This window comes from Mirounga angustirostris, unplaced genomic scaffold (genome assembly GCF_029215605.1).
Source record: "Mirounga angustirostris isolate CCGP_5_RB_7025 unplaced genomic scaffold, mMirAng1.0.hap1 SCAF_13, whole genome shotgun sequence".
Classification (NCBI taxonomy): Eukaryota; Metazoa; Chordata; class Mammalia; order Carnivora; family Phocidae; genus Mirounga; species Mirounga angustirostris.
In genome coordinates, this window is record NW_026991721.1 from 66,252,013 (window position 1) to 66,273,454 (window position 21,442).

Genomic DNA, 21,442 nt, shown 5'->3' on the forward strand with positions numbered 1-21,442 from the left:
ACAAACTGAACTTTGTCTCTGATCCAAGAGTGTTATATTTAATACCAGCATCCTTGAAACTGTGATAAGCTAACTTGTTAGCTTGTGAGTATAAATCCCAGCCCCTTGTAGCTCTCAGTAGAACCTAGATTTAAATTCAAGTCAGTCTGACTCCAAAATCTGTATTCTTCACCACTACACTCTTGTGCTAGAAGTTGTGTGTTTAGAAGTGAAATGATATAAGTAGAATAAAATCTTTATTTTATTTTATTTTATTATGTTATGTTAGTCACCATACAATACATCATTAGTTTTTGATGTGGTGATCCACGATCCATTGTTTTCATATAACACCCAGTGCTCCATGCAGTATGTGCCCTCCTTAATACTCATCACTGGACTAACCAATCCCCTCTCCCCCCTCCCCTCTAAAACCCTGCTTGTTTCTCAGAGTCCATAGTCTCTCATGGTTCATCTCTCCCTCCGATTTCCCTCCCTTCATTTTTCCCTTCCTTCTCCTAATGTCCTCCATGCTATTCCTTATGTTCCACAAATAAGTGAAACCATATGATAATTGGCTTTCTCTGCTTGACTTATTTCACTTAGCATAATCTCCTCCAATCCCAACCAAGTTGATGTAAAAGTTGGGTATTCATCCTTTCTGATGGCTGAGTAATATTCCATTGTATATATGGACCACATCTTCTTTATCCATTCATCTGTTGAGGGGCATCTCAGCTCTTTCCACAGTTTGGCTATAGCAGACATTGCTGCTATGAACATTGGGGTACATATGGCCCTTCTTTTCACTAAATCTGTGTCTTTGGGGGAAATACCCAGGAGTGCAATTGCTGGGTCATAGGGTAGCTCTATTTTTAATTTTTGAGGAACTGCCACACCGTTTTCCAAAGTGGCTGTACCAACTTGCGTTCCCACCAACAGTGTAAGAGGGTTCCCCTTTCTCCACAACCTCTCCAACATTTGTTGTTTCTTTCCCTGTCCATTTTTGCCATTCTAACTGGTGTAAGGTGGTATCTCAGTGTGGTTTTGATTTGAATTTCCCTGATGGCTAATGATGATGAACATTTTTTCATGTGTCTGTTAGCCATTTGTATGTCTTCTTCAGAGAAGTGTCTTTTCATATCTTCTGCCCACATTTGACTTGATTATTTGGTTTTTGGGTGTTGAGTTTGAGAAATTCTTTATAGATCTTGGATACCAGCCCTTTATCTGTAGTGTCATTTGCAAATATCTTCTCCCATTCTGTGGCTTGCCTCTTTGTTTTGTTGACCGTTTCCTTTGCTGTGCAGAAGCTTTTTATCTTGATGAAGTCCTAAAAGTTCATTTTTGCTTTTGTTTCACTAGCTTTTGGAGATGTATCTTGAAAGAAGTTGCTGTGGGTGATGTCAAAGAGGTTACTGCCTGTGTTCTCCTCTAGGATTTTGATGGATTCCTGTCTCTCATTGAGGTCTTTCATCCATTTTGAGTTTATCTTTGTGTATGGTGTTAGAGAATGGTCGAGTTTCATTCTTCTGCATGTGGCTGTCCAATTTTCCCAGCATCATTTATTGAAGAGACTTTTTTCCATTGCATATTTTTTCCTGCTTTGTTGAAGATTATTTGACCATATAGTTGAGGGTCCATATCTGGGTTCTCTATTCTGTTCCATTGGTCTATATGTCTGTTTTTGTGCCAGTACCATGCTGTCTTGGTGATCACAGCTTTGTAATATAGCTTGAAATCGGGCAACATGATGCCCCCAGCTTTGTTTTTCTTTTTCAACATTTCCTTGGCAATTCTGGGTCTTTTCTGATTCCATACAAATTTTAGGATTGTTTGTTCCAGCACTTTGAAAAATGTCATTGGAATTTTGACCAGGATGGCATTGAAGGTATAGATTGCTCTGGGTAGCATAGACATTTTAACTATGTTTATTCTTCCCATCCATGAGCATGGAATATTTTTCCATCTTTTTGTGTCTTCAATTTCTTTCATGAGTGTTCTGTAGTTCCTAGAGTTCCTTTACTTCTCAATTGATGCAGAAAAAGCATTTGATAAAATACAACATCCTTTCCTGATTAAAACTCTTCAGAGTATAGGGATGGGGGAACATTCCTCAAGGTCATAAAATCCATCTATGAAAAACCCACAGCGAATATCATCCTCAATGGGGAAAAGCTGAGAGCCTTTCCCTTAAGATCAGGAACACGTCAAGGATGCCCACTCTCGCCACTATTGTTCAACATAGTACTAGAAGTCCTAGCAACAGCAGACAACAAAAAGAAATAAAAGGTATTCAAATTGGCAAAGAAGTCAAATGCTCTCTTTTCACAGATGACATGATACTTTATGTGGAAAACCCAAAGACTCCACCCCCAAATTACTAGAACTCATACAGCAATTCAGTAGTGTGGCAGGATACAAAATCAATGCACAGAAATCAGTTGCTTTCTTATACACTAACAACACAACTGTAGAAAGAGAAATTAGAGAAATGATACCATTTACAATAGCACCAAAAACCATAAGATACCTCGGAAAATCTTTTTTACAAAGATTTAATTTATTTATTTGAAAGAGACAGAGCATGCATTGGGGAGGGGCATAGGGAGAGGGAGAGAGAGTCTCAAGCACACTCAGTACTGAGTGCAGAGCCTGATGCAGGGCTCAGTCTTACAATCCTGAGATCATGACCCGAGCTGAAACCAAGAGTCAGATGCTCAACTGACTGTGACACCCAGGTGCCCCTAAAATCATCTTGCTTTCTTCCTCATGGGGCTATCTTTCCATTCAAGTATTTTTTTGGGGAAAATGGCAATTTTGATTTCTATCTCAAAGCCACTTCACTTTTTGTTTTCCTGACATTAGGCCATTTTTAGAAGGTGTTTTGGACTCTGACAGTGAACTCCTGCTTTAGTAACTAGGCGGGGGTGGGGAAAGAAGTCTGTGGGTCTGTTGGCTCAGTAGAGATAAGAGAGGGGAATTTATCTGGGGCCAGAGCAGGAAAAGTAGTAAGAAATGTGTCACTTTTTTGTCCATCTCACTTGTTCTACCACACAGAGGGAGGATTAGGTCTAAATTGTACGGTCATTGGCTTCTTGTGCCTAGTAGTTCATAGTCTGCCAGTCTGTCTGAACTTATCCTGCTAGCTGAATTTACCAGTGATATGCTGCACATATATAGTTCTTTACAGTTTATAAATTACAGAAAGCTAAGCAATGGTATCTATTTGATCATAGTAACCATTTTTGAAAGACAGAAAACTAAGGCTCACAGAGGTCAAGTGACTTGCCCAGTCACATAGTTCCAGAATTAGAACTTGAATCCAGATCTATTGATTTCCTGCTCAATATCCTCTCTGCAACAATCTCTCACTGAATTTTTTTTTAGCAAGAACTAGTCTTCATGCCCTTTCAAAGGATGTCCATGCTTTCACAAGATAGGAGCCTTCAGCTGACCTCAAATCAGCACTAATCAAAATAATTCCAACGTGGTGGGGAGTGATTGAGACTTTGCTTCTCCTATGGGTCAAACTAAAGGAGAGCATGGAGATGCATCTTGGGCATCCGGGAGCACACAGCAAGCATTTGAGATGTATGGATTGAAGCACAAATTAATGGGATTTCTCTCTATAGAATTATGTATACCATCTCTGCCACCATCTTATCATTAGCTAGGCACATGCTTTATTAGCAATCTATTCCTACCACATGGGAATGTTGTCAGATAATTCCCAGAGTAAAAGTATCTCCAGTGTCTTGAAGTTTTCTTTTTCCTTTCCAATTTCCTCAAACCTTTATTATATATTATGTAAAAAGTACTGTGCTGGTAGTTGAGGGGTTTACAATGATGAATAGCAAGTAATGACAATAACCCTCTCCTAGAGTATTTGTGTTCCATTGGTGATTTCAGTTGCATACATGACTTGCTCCAACTCAAAGAAGAATGAAATAATACTGTTGTAGAATAAAAGGCAAGTCATGGAACTGAGCAGAGAAATGTTGAATGATGTCTGATTAGTGCTATTGGTAACAACTTGATTAAACAGCTGTATTTGACCTGACTGAGTCTCCCTGGATGAGTAGGATTTTGGTAGAGAGAGGCAGAGAGGAGACCATGCCTGGCAGAAGGAACCAAATGGACATAGGAATGGAAACTGAAGATGAATGTTCTGTTTGAGGAAAAGGCAGAAGTACAGGATTCATGGAAAAATATGAGAGGAAATGAAGATGGAGAAGTAGGATAGGGCTAGACTAAAGTGCTTTGAGTGCCCCTGAAGGAGAGTGTCCATTGATCAGGAGGCTATGAGGAACCACTGAAGGTTTCTGGGGAGAGGTATAGCATGATTCATACTCTATTTCATATCTCCCTCTTGACCCTGCGACACTATTAATTACAAAAATTGGCTTAATTTTGTCGAAGCAGAAGTGGAAGCTTAAAAAACATAAGTAACTTTCCCTGTGTCATCATACTGGTGACAAAGCAATGCTTCTGGCCCAAGTCTCATTCCTACTCCATGACTACCCAGCATGGAAAATGGCCACCTGAATTGTACTTTCCATCAGTATTAAGGAATGAAAACAGAGTGTTGAGGTAAATGGCCTGTTATAATTACAGTAGGGATAATTGGCAGTATCTTCTCATTTTCTAAATCAAGGATTCTCAAATTTTAGGGTGCATACAAATGACCAGATGCTGACTCAAGATCTGTGAAAGGATCTGAGATTCTGAATATCTAATAAGTTCCCTGGTGATGGGATGCCTTTGATCCTTGAACCAAATGCAGCATAACAAGCCTCTCTGACATGCCTCTTGTCTTCTAGCCCTCCGTTTGAAGACACGTGCACTTCAGATTTAACATACTGTCTCCAAATTAGCTCAGTAACCTTTTCCCTTCAGTGTTATTCCACCTGGCTTGTGTCCCTGGATCACAGCAAATTGAAATTGAATATGCAGAAACACCTGATGGTATCTGTCCCATTCTAGGGGCACAAAAAGTTTAGCTAACTCTTTTCTTATTGATGATCACTCTTTTCCTCTACAACCCACTCTCTTCTCTCACTGACTCCTTCCAAATGAAAATATGAATTAAGTCTTTTGGGGACAAAACCAGTGAAAAATTAAATTTTCTTTTTCTTGAAAGAAAGTTTAAAATTTAAAGAACTTTAGAATTACCACTTCTAAGCCAAGCTCAGTTGGTGATTTGGAAGTTCAGAAATTAAACTATGATGCTTTAGGCAGTTTCTGCCTTGGAAGATCTGAGCTCTGTTCAAAGCAGCCCCCAGGCCGTGCAGGTTTCTCTCCTTCCTGTATCATCTCTGTGAATTCTGATGAGCAGGTTCTCAGTTGACAGCGCCAACAGCAATACAACTCTCTGCCTGATTTGTTGTCTACCATTAGCTTTCCCTTCTTTTCCATTCCTCTGCCTTTTCTTTCTTTCTCTATGTGCTTTGAAGCCTGTCTCATCATTTTCCTTTGATCTCTTGTTTCCCTAACTTCTTTCTATTGCCTTTTTGTCAGGTGTCATGGGATTAGTATTAGTTGGCATGGTGGAGTCATGAGGCTGTAGGCAGAACCTAGTCTCTATTCACAAACACATGAAGTATGTGTTGCACCTGGAGAAAACTGAGTGATCCCTTGGTCAGTCTCTCTTGACACAAAAAACAATACACTGCGAGACTCAGAGAGACACAGTGATTTTTCCAGAGAGTTCAAATCTCCTGGCCCTATTAGACACATGAATTTTCCCCTATATATGTCCCTTTTTACTCCCTGATATGGGGAAGGGGAAGAACTGACAGCCATAGAGCCCTTACTGTGTTGCAGATACTGTACTGGGTAATTTACATATACAGCTAATATAAGCCTCACAAAAACTATGGAAAGTGGGAATTACTGTCCCTATGTTACAGATGAAGAAAAAAAGTTTCAAGGAAGTTAAGTCCATTTCTTAAGCCTGTTCAGGGAATCAGTGGCAGAACCAATATTAAAACCTAAAGCTGTCTAATAGCAAATCCATGGAAGTTGCAAAGATTAGAGTGGAGATTAAATGAAGAAAAGGAACAAAGTGTAGAAAATACCAACAAAAGCAAAAATTGCTTCATTAATAAAATTGATAAACTTCACGCTAGATGAATCTGAAAAAAATGAGGGAGAACACAGATTGCCAGCATCTGAAATGAGAGTGTCAGCATCACTAGAAATTCTACCCAGGCATTAAGTACATAGCATCAATAGAATGAACAGCTGTATATGCATAAACTGGAGAAACTAAATTGACAAATCCCTTACCAAAAGCAAATCTTAGAAGTGCCTTTTATTTATTAAATAAGTTGGTTTCATAGTTAACAAACTTCCCACCAAGAAAATTCTAGGGCCAGATGGGTTCACTGGTGAAGTCTATCAAATATACAAAGAAGAAATAATACAAATCTTATAAAACTCTTTTAGAAAATATCTGAGGTCAACACTAACCTGATACCAAAACCAGACAAAGATTAGAACAGAAATCTATAGACCAATATGCCTCATGAACAGAAATGCAAAAATCTTCAAAAATGTATTGCCAAATAAAATCTAGCAATATATTAAATGGATAATAGATCAGGAACAAATAGAATTTGTTCTGGGTATTCAGGCTTGGTTTAACTAATAAATCACTGTCATTCAATATATTAACAGGATAAAACAGAAAGTATCCTTTCATTAGGTGAAAAAAAAAACCTTAAATATTCAATACCCAGTCATGATCAAAACAAAGCAAAAATAAAAAACTCTTAGCAAATTAGGAACTCAAGGAAGCTCCCTCAACCAGATAAAAGTCATATCTGTCAAACTTACAGCTAACACACTACTTAATGATGAAATATGTAAGATTGTGAAAATTTAAGGATGTTCACCCTTATCACTACAATTCAGCATTTTACTGAAGGAACTAGACAGTGTAATAATATACAGAAAGGAAACAGTCATAAAGAGTAGAAAGGAAAATAAAAACTCAGACTACTTGTTATGTTGAAATTCTAATGAGTAAAAAAATAGGGCGGAGCAAGATGGCGGAGGAGTAGGAGACCTGGATTTCGTCTCCTCTCAGGAATTCAGCTGGATAGGGATCAAACCATTCTGAACACCTACAAACTCAACAGGAGATCAAAGAAAAGAAGAGCAACAACTCTCTCATCAGAAAAGCGACCACTTTCTGGAAGGTAGGACGTGCGGAGAAGTGAATCTGAGGCGATATTCGGGAGGATAGACGGCGGGGGAGGGGCCTCCGTCGGCCGCTTCTGGCAAGTGATAGAGCCGCGGAGCACAAAATCGGAACTTTTAGAAGTCTGCTCCGCCAAGGGACGTCACTCTGGTGGCTAAGCAGGGGGTGGAACCCTCTGGGACAGTGTGGTCTCAGGACCCTCGGGGTCACAGAAACACCGGGGGTGCCTGAGTGCGGCAGAGCTCCCAGGTATCGGAGCAGGGAAGCCGGCTGCAGAGGCGGAGCCCAGGCGCGGGCCCTCAGCTCGGGGTGCCCATAAACCGTGATCCGCGGCCCAGTCGGGCCCCTGCTCCTCCAGCAGGGACCCCACAAGCGGCAGATCCGGGGAGACTCCCCTTCCTTCTCTGGGAGGAGCCGCACGGAGCGCACCGCAGGGATCTGCTGGGTTTGGAGACTCCAGACCGGGTCGGGTACCGGAGATAGAAACGCGTGGTCACAGGCCGGTTGAGCACGGAGTGCAGCTGCAGACCGGGGAGACGGGAGTGACTGGCGGCTTTTCTCTGGGGGCTCACTGAGGAGCGGGCCCTGAGTTCTCGGCTCCTCCGGGGCGGAGATTGGGAGGCCGCCATTTTCACTCTCCGCCTCCAAAGCTGTACGGAAAGCTTGCAGGGAACAAAAGCCCCGGAGACCAAACCCGAGCAGATTACTTAGCCAGGAGGGGGCAAGGGCGGGGCAATTCCGCCTCCGGCAGAGACATTTGGAAACCACGGCAACAGGCCCCTCCCCAGAAGATCAGCGAGAACAGCCGGCCAAGACCAAGTTTACCGATCAATGAGAACAGCAGAACTCCAGCGCTAAGGGACTACTGCACATAGAATTCATGGCTTTTTTACCATGATTCCTTAGTCTTTTAAAGTTAATTTTTTTTTTAACTGTCTTTTTGTCTTTTTATTTCTTTTTGAATTTTTCTTTTTCCCTTTTTCAAACAACATCTTATCAATCCCTTTTTAAAAAAAAAACCATTTCTATTTTTCATTTTTAGAGTCATATTCTATCCCTTCATAGTAGTTTCCCGTATTTTTGGCTTATATATATAAGTTGTTCTCTCTTTAAAATTTTGAGATAGTTTCTTCTAACAGATTAAAATATACCCTAAATCTCTAGTATATGGTGTTTTCTATTCCCCTGCCTGATCCATCCTCTCCCTTTTTTTTTCTTTTTCTTTTTTCTTTTTTTAAATCCTCTTCTTTCTTTTTTCAAACAACTTCTTATCAATTCCTTTTATAAAATTTTTTATAATTTCCATTTTTACAGTCATTTTCCATCCCTTCATCATATCAACCCTTATTTTTGTACATATATAAGTTTTTCTTTCTTTAAAATTTTGGGAGACACTTTCTTCTAAAAGACCAAAATACACCCCAAATCTAGTGTGTGGCACTGATCTATATACCATATAGATCATATTTGATCACATTCTGGTTTTTCTTTTGTTGTTGTTGTTTTGTTTTGTTTGTTTTTGTTTTTATCTTTATCTTTTTCTTTTTTTTTCTTTTTCTTTTTTCTCTCTTTCCCCTTCTTATCCCACTGCTTCAGGTCTTTTCTGATTTGTTTAGAGTATATTTTCTGGGGACGTGGTTACTCTGCTAGCATTTTGTTCTCTCATTAATCTATTCTCCTCTGCACAAAATGACAAGACGGAAAAAGTCACCTCAACAAAAAGAACAAGAGGCAGTACCGACTGCCAGGGACCTACTCAATACGGACATTAGTACGATGTCAGATCTAGAGTTCAGAATCATCACTTTAAAGATACTAGCTGGGCTTGAAAAAAATATGGAAGTTATTAGAGAAACTCTTTCTGGAGAAGTAAAAGAGCTAAAATCCAACCAAGTAGAAATCAAAAAGGCTATTAATGAGGTGCAATCAAAAATGGGGGCGCTAACTGCTAGAATAAATGAGGCAGAAGAGAGAATCAGTAATATAGAAGATGAAATGATGGAAAATAAAGAAGCTGAGAAAAAGAGAGATAAACAACTACTGGATCATGAGGGCAGAATTCGAGAGATAAGCGATACCATAAGACGAAACAACATTAGAATAATTGGGATCCCAGAAGAAGAAGAAAGAGAGAGAGGGCCAGAAGGTATAATGGAGCAAATTATAGCAGAGAACTTCCCTAATTTGGGGAAAGAAACAGGCATGAAAATCCAGGAAGCACAGAGAACCCCTCTCAAAATCAATAAAAATAGGTCAACTCCCCGACATCTAATAGTAAAACTTACGAGTCTCACAGACAAAGAGAAAATCCTGAAAGCAGCTCGGGAGAAGAGATATGTAACCTACAATGGTAGAAACATTAGATTGGCAACAGACCTATCCACAGAGACCTGGCAGGCCAGAAAGGACTGGCAGGATATATTCAGAGCACTAAATGAGAAAAATATGCAGCCAAGAATACTCTATCCAGCTAGGCTGTCATTGAAAATTGAAGGAGAGATAAAAAGCTTCCAGGACAAACAAAAACTAAAGGAATTTGCAAACACAAAACCAGCCCTACAGGAAATCTTGAAAGGGGTCCTCTAAGCAAAGAGAGACCCTAAAAGCAACATAGACCAGAAAGGAACACAGACAATATACGGTAACAGTCACCTTACAGGCAATACAATGGCACTAAATTCCTATCTTTCAATAGTTACCTTGAATGTAAATGGGCTAAATGCCCCAATCAAAAGACACAGGCTAACAGACTGGATTAAAAAACAAGATCCATCGATATGCTGTCTGCAAGAGACTCATTTTAGACCCAAAGACACCCCCAGATTGAAAGTGAGGGGGTGGAAAACCATTTACCATGCTAACGGACACCAAAAGAAAGCTGGGGTGGCAATCCTTATATCAGACAAATTAGATTTTAAACCAAAGACTGTAATAAGAGATGAGGAAGGACACTATATCCTACTTAAAGGATCTATCCAACAAGAAGATCTAACAATTGTAAATATCTATGCCCCTAACATGGGAGCAGCCAATTATATAAGGCAATTAATAACAAAAGCAAAGAAACACATCGACAACAATACAATAATAGTGGGGGACTTTAATATCCCCCTCACTGAAATGGACAGATCATCTAAGCAAAAGATCAACAAGGAAATAAAGACTTTAAATGACACACTGGACCAAATGGACTTCACAGACATATTCAGAACATTCCACCCCAAAGCAACGGAATACACATTCTTCTCTAGTTCCCATGGAACATTCTCCAGAATCGATCACATCCTAGGTCATAAATCAGGTCTCAACCGGTACCAAAAGATTGGGATCATTCCCTGCCTATTTTCAGACCACAATGCTTTGAAACTAGAACTCAATCACAAGAGGAAAGTCGGAAAGAACTCAAATACATGGAGGCTAAAGAGCATCCTACTGAAGAATGAATGGGTCAACCAGGAAATTAAAGAAGAATTAAAAAAATACATGGAAACCAATGAAAATGAAAACACAACTGTTCAAAATCTTTGGGATGCAGCAAAGGCAGTCCTAAGAGGAAAGTATATAGCAATACAAGCCTTTCTCAAGAAACAAGAAAGGTCTCAAGTACACAACCTAACCCTACACCTAAAGGAGCTGGAGAAAGAACAGCAAATAAAGCCTAAACCCAGCAGGAGAAGAGAAATCATAAAGATCAGAGCAGAAATCAATGAAATAGAAACTAAAAGAACAGTAGAACAGATCAACGAAACTAGGAGCTGGTTCTTTGAAAGAATTAACAAGATTGATAAACCCCTGGCCAGACTTATCAAAAAGAAAAGAGAAATGACCCAAATCAACAAAATCATGAATGAAAGAGGAGAGATCACAACCAACACCAAAGAAATACAAACAATTATAAGAACATATTATGAGCAACTCTATGCCAGCAAATTAGATAACCTGGAAGAGATGGATGCATTCCTAGAGATGTATCAACTACCAAAACTGAACCAGGAAGAAATAGAAAACCTGAACAGACCTATAACCACTAAGGAAATTGAAGCAGTCATCAAAAATCTCCCAAAAAACAAAAGCCCAGGGCCAGATGGCTTCCCAGGGGAATTCTACCAAACATTTCAAGAAGAATTAATACCTATTCTTCTGAAACTGTTCCAAAAAATAGAAATGGAAGGAAAACTTCCAAACTCATTTTATGAGGCCAGCATTACCTTGATCCCAAAACCAGACAAAGACCCCATCAAAAAGGAGAATTACAGACCAATATCCCTGATGAACATGGATGCAAAAATCCTCACCAAAATACTAGCCAATAGGATCCAACAGTACATTAAAAGGATTATTCACCATGACCAAGTGGGATTTATCCCTGGGCTGCAAGGTTGGTTCAACATCCGCAAATCAATCAATGTGATACAGTACATTAACAAAGGAAAGAACAAGAATCATATGATCCTCTCAATAGATGCAGAAAAAGCATTTGACAAAGTACAGCATCCTTTCTTGATCAAAACTCTTCAGAGTATAGGGATAGAGGGTACATACCTCAATATCATAAAAGCCATCTATGAAAAACCTACAGCAAATATTATTCTCAATGGGGAAAAACTGAGAGCTTTCCCCCTAAGGTCAGGAACGCGGCAGGGATGTCCACTATCACCACTGCTATTCAACATAGTATTGGAAGTCCTAGCCACAGCAATCAGACAACAAAAAGAAATCAAAGGCATCCAAATTGGAAAAGAAGAAGTCAAACTCTCACTCTTTGCAGATGATATGATACTTTATGTGGAAAACCCAAAAGACTCCACCCCAAAACTGCTAGAACTCATACAGGAATTCAGTCAAGTGGCAGGATATAAAATCAATGCACAGAAGTCAGTGGCATTCCTATACACCAACAACAAGACAGAAGAAAGAGAAATTAAGGAGTCGATCCCATTTACAATTGCACCCAAAACCATAAGATACCTAGGAATAAATCTAACCAAAGAGACAAAGGATCTGTACTCAGAAAACTATAAAATACTCATGAAAGAAGTGGAGGAAGACACAAAGAAATGGAAAAACGTTCCATGCTCATGGATTGGAAGAACAAATATTGTGAAGATGTCAATGCTACCTAGAGCAATCTACACATTCAATGCAATCCCCATCAAAATACCATCCACTTTTTTCAAAGAAATGGAACAAATAATCCTAAAATTTGTATGGAACCAGAAAAGACCCCGCATAGCCAGAGGAATATTGAAAAAGAAAAGCAAAGCCGGTGGCATTATAATTCCGGACTTCAAGCTCTATTACAAAGCTGTCATCATCAAGACAGCATGGTACTGGCACAAAAACAGACACATAGATCAATGGAACAGAATAGAGAGCCCAGAAATGGACCCTCAACTCTATGGTCAACTAATCTTCGACAAAGCAGGAAAGAATGTCCAATGGAACAAAGACAGTCTCTTCAACAAATGGTGTTGGGAAAATTGGACAGCCACATGCAGAAGAATGAAACTGGACCACTTTCTTACACCACACACAAAAATAGACTCCAAATGGTTGAAAGACCTCAATGTGAGACAGGAGTCCATCAAAATCCTAAAGGAGAACACAGGCAGCAACCTCTTTGACCTCAGCCGAAGCAACTTTTTCCTAGAAACATCGCCAAAGGCAAGGGAAGCAAGGGCAAAAATGAACTATTGGGACTTCATCAAGATAAAAAGCTTTTGCAAAGCAAAGGAAACAGTTAACAAAACCAAAAGACAACCGACAGAATGGGAGAAGATATTTGCAAATGACATATCAGATAAAGGGCTAGTATCCAAAATCTATAAAGAACTCATCAAACTCAACACCCAAAGAACAAAGAATCCAATCAAGAAATGGGCAGAAGACATGAACAGACATTTTTCCAAAGAAGACATCCAAATGGCCAACAGACACATGAAAAAGTGCTCAATATCGCTCGGCATCAGGGAAATCCAAATCAAAACCTCCATGAGATACCACCTCACACCAGTCAGAATGGCTAAAATGAACAAGTCAGGAAACGACAGATGTTGGCGGGGATGCGGAGAAAGGGGAACCCTCCTACACTGTTGGTGGGAATGCAAACTGGTGCAGCCACTCTGGAAAACTGTATGGAGGTTCCTCAAAAAGTTGAAAATAGAGCTACCATATGATCCAGCAATTGCACTACTGGGTATTTACCCCAAAGATACAAAAGTAGGGATTCGAAGGGGTACGTGCACCCCGATGTTTATAGCAGCAATGTCCACAATAGCCAAACTGTGGAAAGAGCCAAGATGTCCATCGACAGATGAATGGATAAAGAAGATGTGGTATATATACACAATGGAATATTATGCAGCCATCAAAAGGAATGAGATCTTGCCATTTGCAACGACGTGGATGGAACTGGAGGGTATTATGTTGAGTGAAATAAGTCAAACAGAGAAAGACATGTATCATATGATCTCACTGATATGAGGAATTCTTAATCGCAGGAAACAAACTGAGTGTTGTTGGAGTGGGGGTTGGGGTGGGAGGGATGGGGGGACTGGGTGATAGACACTGGGGAGGGTATGTGCTCTGGTAAGCGCTGTGAATTGTGCAAGACTGTTGAATCTCAGATCTGTACCTCTGAAACAAATAATGCAATATATGTTAAGGAAAAAAAAAGAAGAAGAAGAAGGTAGCGGGAGGGGAAGAATGAAGCGGGGGAAATAGGAGGGGTAAACGAACCATGAGAGACGATGGACTCTGAAAAACAAACAGGGTTCTAGAGGGGAGGGGGGTGGGAGGATGGGTTAGCCTGGTGGTGGGTATTGAGGAGGGCACATTCTGCATGGAGCACTGGGTGTTATGCACAAACAATGAATCATGGAACACTTCATCTAAAACTAATGTTGTAATGTATGGGGATTAACATAAGAATAAAAAAAAGAAAAAAAAAAAAAAATAAGTACTAGAACTAACAAGTGAATTTTTCAAAGACACAGTATACAAAAATCAATAAGCAAAGTCAGTTTTATTCTATGAACTAGCAATAATTGGAATATGGCATTAAATAAAAATACAATTTGCTATAGCATCAAAAATATGAAATATTTAATTAAAAACATGCAAGCACTCTATAATTAAAACTATAAAACACTGCTGAAAAAATTAAGAATTGCCCATATGAATCTTATAATCTTTAAGTCTAGGTTTCACCTAAGAGAAAAAAGAGTGAAACATGTGATTGGTTCATAAAAACCTTGGCCATGCACAAAAAGATTTGTATACACATGTTCGACAGCTTTCTTCATGATCGCTTAAGTGTGGAAAGGGCCAAGATACCCATTAATAGGTGAATGAAAAAATAAACTGTGGTATGTTCACACAATGAAATACTACTCAGTAATAAAATGGAGCAATTTCTGATAATCCAAAAACATGGACAAATCTCAAAAATATGCAAAAAGAGAAGCCAGACAAAAAAAGAGTACATATAATTCCATTTATGTAGAATTCCTAAGTAGGCAAAACCAACTGATAGTTGGTTGCTTCTGAAGGGGTTATAGTGATTTGCTTGCAAGAGACACAAGGGATCGTTCTGAGGTCATGGAAATGTTCTATGTCTCGACTTGTGTGTATGCTACACGAGTTTTATCTCTATCAACTTCTTTCTACCCCTGCACTTAGGATCTGTGTATTTCGCTCTATGTAATTTATACCTCAATAAAACATTGAATAATGTTATTTCAGCTAAAATGTCTCACTGGCTAGGCAGAGGACATCAGACCTGCTAAGAGGGCTCTGTGCTTGCTAAAGGGATGAAGCACAAAATGGGCTCACTGCTAAGCAGATCTATTGAGACTACTACTTCCCAAGTTATGAGAAATGTGGATGGAAGGGGAGGAATCAAGTGAGTGCAGAACAATTAAATATGAAAAGAGGGAAATGATGACATGGTCAATGTGATTGAACAGAACTCAAGAGGCACTTAATATTTTTGGGATATGTGTTTATTTCCCTCTCTTTAGGGCTTAGTGTTTTTTTCTATAAGAATAGGGTGCCAGACTGGGTGAATCTTCCCCTTTGGTCATCCATCTCGTGATGAGAAAGGAAAGAGGTGATTCATGGAATGCCTTTTGCTTGATTGGCTTAGGAGATTCCTTCCCCAGATTGTGTTCATTGGTCATGTGTTACTTAGGAGAACATCTATTCATTCAGTAGATATCTACTGTGTTGCTATTACATGCACAGTGCTCCTCAAGGTGCTAAGGATGCACCAAAAACCAATCAGGTAGGGGCACCCAGCTGGCTCAGTCGATAGAGATTTGACTCTTGATCCCGGGGTTGTGAGTTTGAGCCCCATACTGGGTATAGAGTTGGCTTCAAAAATAAAATCTTAAGGGGCGCCTGAGTGCCTCAGTCATTAAGCCGTCTGCCTTCAGCTCAGGTCACGATCCTAGGGTCCTGGGATCGAGGCCCACATTGGGCTCCTTGCTCTGCGGGAAGCCTGCTTCTCCCTCTCCCACTCCCTCTGCTTGTGTTCCCTCTTTAACTGTGTCTCTCTCTGTCAAATAAATAAATAAAATCTTAAAAAAAAATAAAAGACAAATCTTAAAAAAAAATCAGGTTAGGTCTGTTCTCAGGGGGTTTACATTCCAGTGCAAATGTAAATGTAGAATTTACATTGATCCGTAAGCAAGCTAAAATATACATACTATGTGTGTGGTGATAACACTGTGAGGAAAAATTAACAGGAATAAATAGGAAGTTCTGAGCCAGTGGCAAGGGACTTTTTATATAAGGTGGTCAGGATGCCATTGCTGAACATATTCTTTTGAGAAGAGACCTTAAGTAAATGAAAGAGTATATGGCATGGCATCTGGTGGGAAGATACGCCAGGTAGAGAACAGCAAGTGCAAAGGCCCTGAGGTAGGAGCATGTTTGGTGGTATGAGAAATAACAAGGAGATCAGTGTGGCTGAAGAAGAGTGAATAAGGAAAGAATGGTAGGAGGTGAGGTCAGAGAATTAACTGGGCAGATCTTGTAGGCCTAGGTCATTAGAAGGACTTTGGCTTTTACTGAATGAAATGGGAGCCTTTGTTTCTTTTTGTTTTGTTTTTTAGCAGAGAAGATTTGACTTAGGTTTTTATAGGATAACTCCTAGTGCTGTGTGGGTTAGCAAGGACAGGATTAGGGACTACAGTTAGGAGAGTCCTGCTTCTACAAGCAGGACATGATGGTGGCTTGACCCAGGCTGGTGCTTGTGTACATGGAGGATGTCTGGAGTGTAACTGTGTGATGGGTCAAGGTCGAATGAACTTCTTCTCAAGAGTTATTTAGCCCCCAGTGACTTCTCTTTATAAAGAAATCCTTCTTTCTTATGGCTTAATGTCTTGTAAGAGACATTTCTGCTGTAGGTGGGCTCCTGAGGACCTGGCTCAGCTACTCCAGAGGGTCTGCAGTGCGATGGCCGTGCACAGCACAGGGATGATCCAGGGGTCAGGGGAGCAGCCAGACCAGGGCACAGCCTTCCCTTCTAGTCTTGCTCCCACTTGCCTGGACTTTTATTTTGTAACTGGAGGCATTTATGCTGTTCAATTTTTTTAAAAAATTTCTCAAAGTAAATGTGACTTTTTGAGGAACCTCCATACTGTTTTCCAGAGTGGCTGCACCAGCTTGCATTCCCACCAACAGTGTAGGAGGGTTCCCCTTTCTCCACATCCCCGCCAACATCTGTCATTTCCTGACTTGTTAATTTTAGCCATTCTGACTGGTGTGAGGTGGTATCTCATTGAGGTTTTGATTTGGATTTCCCTGATGCCAAGCGATATTGAACACTTTTTCATGTGTCTGTTGGCCATTTGGATGTCTTTGGAAAAATGTCTGTTGAAGTCTTCTGCCCATTTCTTGATTGGATTCTTTGTTCTTTGAGTGTTGAGTTTGATAAGTTCTTTATAGATTTTGGATACTAGCCCTTTATCTGATATGTCATTTGCAAATATCTTCTCCCATTCTGTCGGTTGTCTTTTGGTTTTGTTGACTGTTTCCTTTGCTTTGCAAAAGCTTTTTATCTTGATGAAGTCCCAATAATTCATTTTTGCCCTTGCTTCCTTTGCTTTGGTGATGTTTCTAGGAAGAAGTTGCTGCGGCTGAGGTCGAAGAGGTTGCTGCCTGTGTTCTCCTTTAGGATTTGGATGGACTCCTGTCTCACATTGAGGTCTTTCAACCATTTGGAGTCTATTTTTGTGTGTGGTGTAAGGAAATGGTCCAGTTTCATTCTTCTGCATGTGGCTATCCAATTTTCCCAACACCATGTGTTAAAGAGACTGTCTTTGTTCCATTGGACATTCTTTCCTGCTTTGTCAAAGAAGAGTTGACCATAGAGTTGAGGGTCCATTTCTGGGCTCTCTATTCTGTTCTATTGATCTATCTGTCTGTTTTTGTGCCAGTACCATACTGTCTTGATGATGACAGCTTTGTAATAGAGCTGGAAGTCTGGAATTGTGATGCCGCCAGCTTTGTTTTTCTTTTTCAACATTCCTCTGGCTATGCGGGGTCTTTTCTGGTTCCATACAAATTTTAGGATTATTTGTTCCATTTCTTTGAAAAAAGTGGATGGTATTTTGATGGGGATTGCATTGAATGTGTAGATTGCTTTAGGTAGCATTGACATCTTCACAATATTTGTTCTCCCAATCCATGAGCATGGAACGTTTTTCCATTTCTTTGTGTCTTCCTCAATTTCTTTCATGAGTATTTTATAGTTTTCTGAGTACAGATCCTTTGCCTCTTTGCTTAGATTTATTCCTAGGTTTCTTATGGTTTTGGTTGCCATTGTAAATGGGATCGACTCCTTAATTTCTCTTTCTTCTGTCTTGTTGTTGGTGTATAGGAATGCCACTGACTTCTGTGCATTGATTTATATCCTGCCACTTTACTGAATTCCTGCATGAGTTCTAGCAGTTTTGGGGTGGAGTCTTTGGGGTTTTCCACATAAAGTATCATATCATCTGCGAAGAGTGAGGGTTTGAGTTCTTCTTTGCCAATTCAGATGCCTTTTATTTCTTTTTGTTGTCTGATTGCTGTGGCTAGGATTTCTTTTTTTTTTCTTTTTTTTTTTTAATCTAGTCTTTTTTTTTTTTTTTAAAGATTTTATTTATTTATTTGAGAGAGAGAGAATGAGAGACAGCATGAGAGGGAGGAGGATCAGAGGGAGAAGCAGACTCCCTGCCAAGCAGGGAGCCCGATGCGGGACTCGATCCCGGGACTCCAGGATCATGACCTGAGCCGAAGGCAGTCGCTTAACCAACTGAGCCACCCAGGCGCCCCTAGGATTTCTAATATTATGTTGAATAGCAGTGGTGATAGTGGACATCCCTGCCACGTTCCTGACCTTAGGGGAAAGCGCTCGGTTTTTCCCCATTGAGAATGATATTCGCTGTAGGTTTTTCATAGATGGCTTTTATGATATTGAGGTATGCACCCTCTATGCCTATACTCTGAAGAGTTTTCATCAAGAAAGGATGCTGTACTTTGTCAAATGCTTTTTCTGCATCTATTGAGAGGATCATATGATTCTTGTTCTTTCTTTTGTTAATGTATTGTATCACGTTGATTGATTTGCAGATGTTGAACCAACCTTGCAGCCCAGGGATAAATCCCACTTGGTCGTGGTGAAGAATCCTTTTAATGTACTGTTGGATCCTATTGGCTAGTATTTTGGTGAGAATTTTTGCATCCATGTTCATCAGGGATATTGGTCTGTAATTCTCCTTTTTGATGGGGTCTTTGTCTGGTTTTGGGATCAAGGTAATGCTGGCCTCATAAAACGAGTTTGGAAGTTTTCCCTCAATTTCTATTTTTTGGAACAGTTTCAGAAGAATAGGTATTAATTCTTCTTTAAATGTTTGGTAGAATTCCCCTGGGAAGCCATCTGGCCCTGGGCTTTTGTTTTTTGGGAGATTTTTGATGACTGCTTCAATTCCCTTGGTGGTTATAGGTCTGTTCAGGTTTTCTATTTCTTCCTGGTTCAGTTTTGGTAGTTGATACATTTCTATTTCTTCCAAGTTATCTAATTTGTTGGCATATAGTTTCTCATAATATGTTCTTATAATTGTTTGTATTTCTTTGGTGTTGGTTGTGATCTCTCCTCTTGCATTCATGATTTTGTTGATTTGGGTCATTTCTCTTTTCTTTTCGATAAGTTTCTGGCTCTTTCTTGACCTGAGCAAGGGAGGGATTGAGACTCAGAGGCTAAAAGGAGAAAGTGTCACTTAACTGGTGCTATTACAGTCCGGCTTTTGATGCTGAGTGGCTGACATTTATTGCTGGCTTTCTCTTTGAGAAGGAATGTGGGCTCTTAGGAAGATCTTGCAGGATCACCATGATGCAGTGTTGGCTGGTATGGGTGATGGGTTCCTTGACTGACCTTTTAGACCCTCCCAAGCTTTTGACTGTGTGTTGCCCAAAAAGGGGAGGGTGATCTCAGGGCGTTAATGGGAAATATACTATCCAAATCGGTCCAACCAGGGGTGAGATTAGCAGGAGGAATGTTCAGAGATAGCAATCCCGAAGGGAGGCAAGTAGAAATTTGTCTGTTTAGAGTTACTGTGGTAATAGGAGCAGCAGCAGTGGATTTTTCTGTTACCAACAGATAATGGGAGCCCCTTGCCATGTGCCAGGCAGTGGAATAAGCTCTTTTCTGTATTATCTCGTTTACCCTTCCCACCATCTCCGTGAGTCAGGTACTATCCCTCCCTCTGTTTTACAGATGAGGGAACTAAGACACAGCAAAGTGACTTGCACAAGATTACACAGCTATTAAGTGGCACTGTTGGGATTTGGTCCAATGTGGTCTGGCCCCACTGGCCATGTTCTTACTGACTTAACTCTACTGCCCTCTGGGTTGGGGCTTAAAGCATATGTCTGGAGTTCACAGGAGATCTGAGTCTCTAAGCAATCACAGCAAGTCGCTTAAGTAAGTAAATATTGATTGTCTCCACAGGGAAGGAAAGAGAATGGCAACTAACCCAAAGTCCTATGCTCTACTATTCATTTATCTATTTATGTTTGTATTTATTTACACGTCAAGGTATTTACTCACTAATAGCTACTGAACACTTACTCTGTGCTGGTGCTGCACAGAGCCCCTTGCATACCATCTCAGGAATCACAATCCTCTGAGGGGACAATGATGGGCTCCCATTTTTAGAGCTAAGAAAAATGTGGAGGCTATATTTTTATGTACACCCAATTCCAAATATGCTTTTTATGATAACGTGATGTTCAAAGACCAGGCTTTGATTTTTGCATTTTCAGTGCTGTGATTCTAGGGCGTTGTGTTGTAGGGAGGGCAGAAACTGGAAGGGCCCTCTAACGGGGAGAGGCTCTATTAGCTCTGACAAGGTAGGAAAACACCCAGGGAGGCTGTCTGGAAAATGAAAGGTGAGTATGATAGATGACGAGCTCCTGAGCCTTTGCCAAGCTCTGTGGAGAGGTTGCTGTGGAAGTCGTGGCAAGGTGAGTTCCCCAAGCCATCCATGTTTCTGCTGAATCAGTATCTGTCAGGCCCAGCATGATGGAGAGAGATGCAGGGAGGTCGACTTCTCAAGGTTCCCTGATGTCTGCAGGCAGAGCTCTCGGCTGGCCTGGATGCCTTTTACAAGGACTTGAGTATGCCAGGGGATGGGCAGCAGGCAGACTTAGGACTTCCTTTCTGCCTCCACAGTGGCACTCACATGGAGAGACGTAGCAAGCATCCAGGGTGACCGCCGCTCCCAGCAGCAGGTGTCTAGATGGGAAAGGGTGCTGGGGGGCCACAAGGAGTTTCCCTGTATGGCTCCTCTGCCACCTTCCTGTCGTCTTCTCACTTTTTCCTCTCTGGTGCTTCTCTCAGCCTAGACCTTCTCCACATCATCTTCCAGTTGTGCTCTGCATAGCCCTGGACAGTCCCCAGAGTTGTCTCCATGCCGGCAGGAGTGATCAGTGAAGGGAGGGGGAAGAGAGGATCCCAGAGGATCCAGCCATGACCCTTTATCACTTCACAGAGAAGTTTCATTCTTCTGTTGTACATACGGTAGGCTTTGGCCTAGGCTTTGGTTTCAAAAAAGCCTTTTATTCCCCAATGCTCCTCTCTCAGTAAATCCATACCAATAACATGGGATTTTGTAACCTTTCTAGGGCATGGTTCCCTGGCTGGTGCTGGGTCAATAGTAGCCATGACTGATAGTGACACCAGCCCTCAAGCTAGCTGGTGTTAGGGGC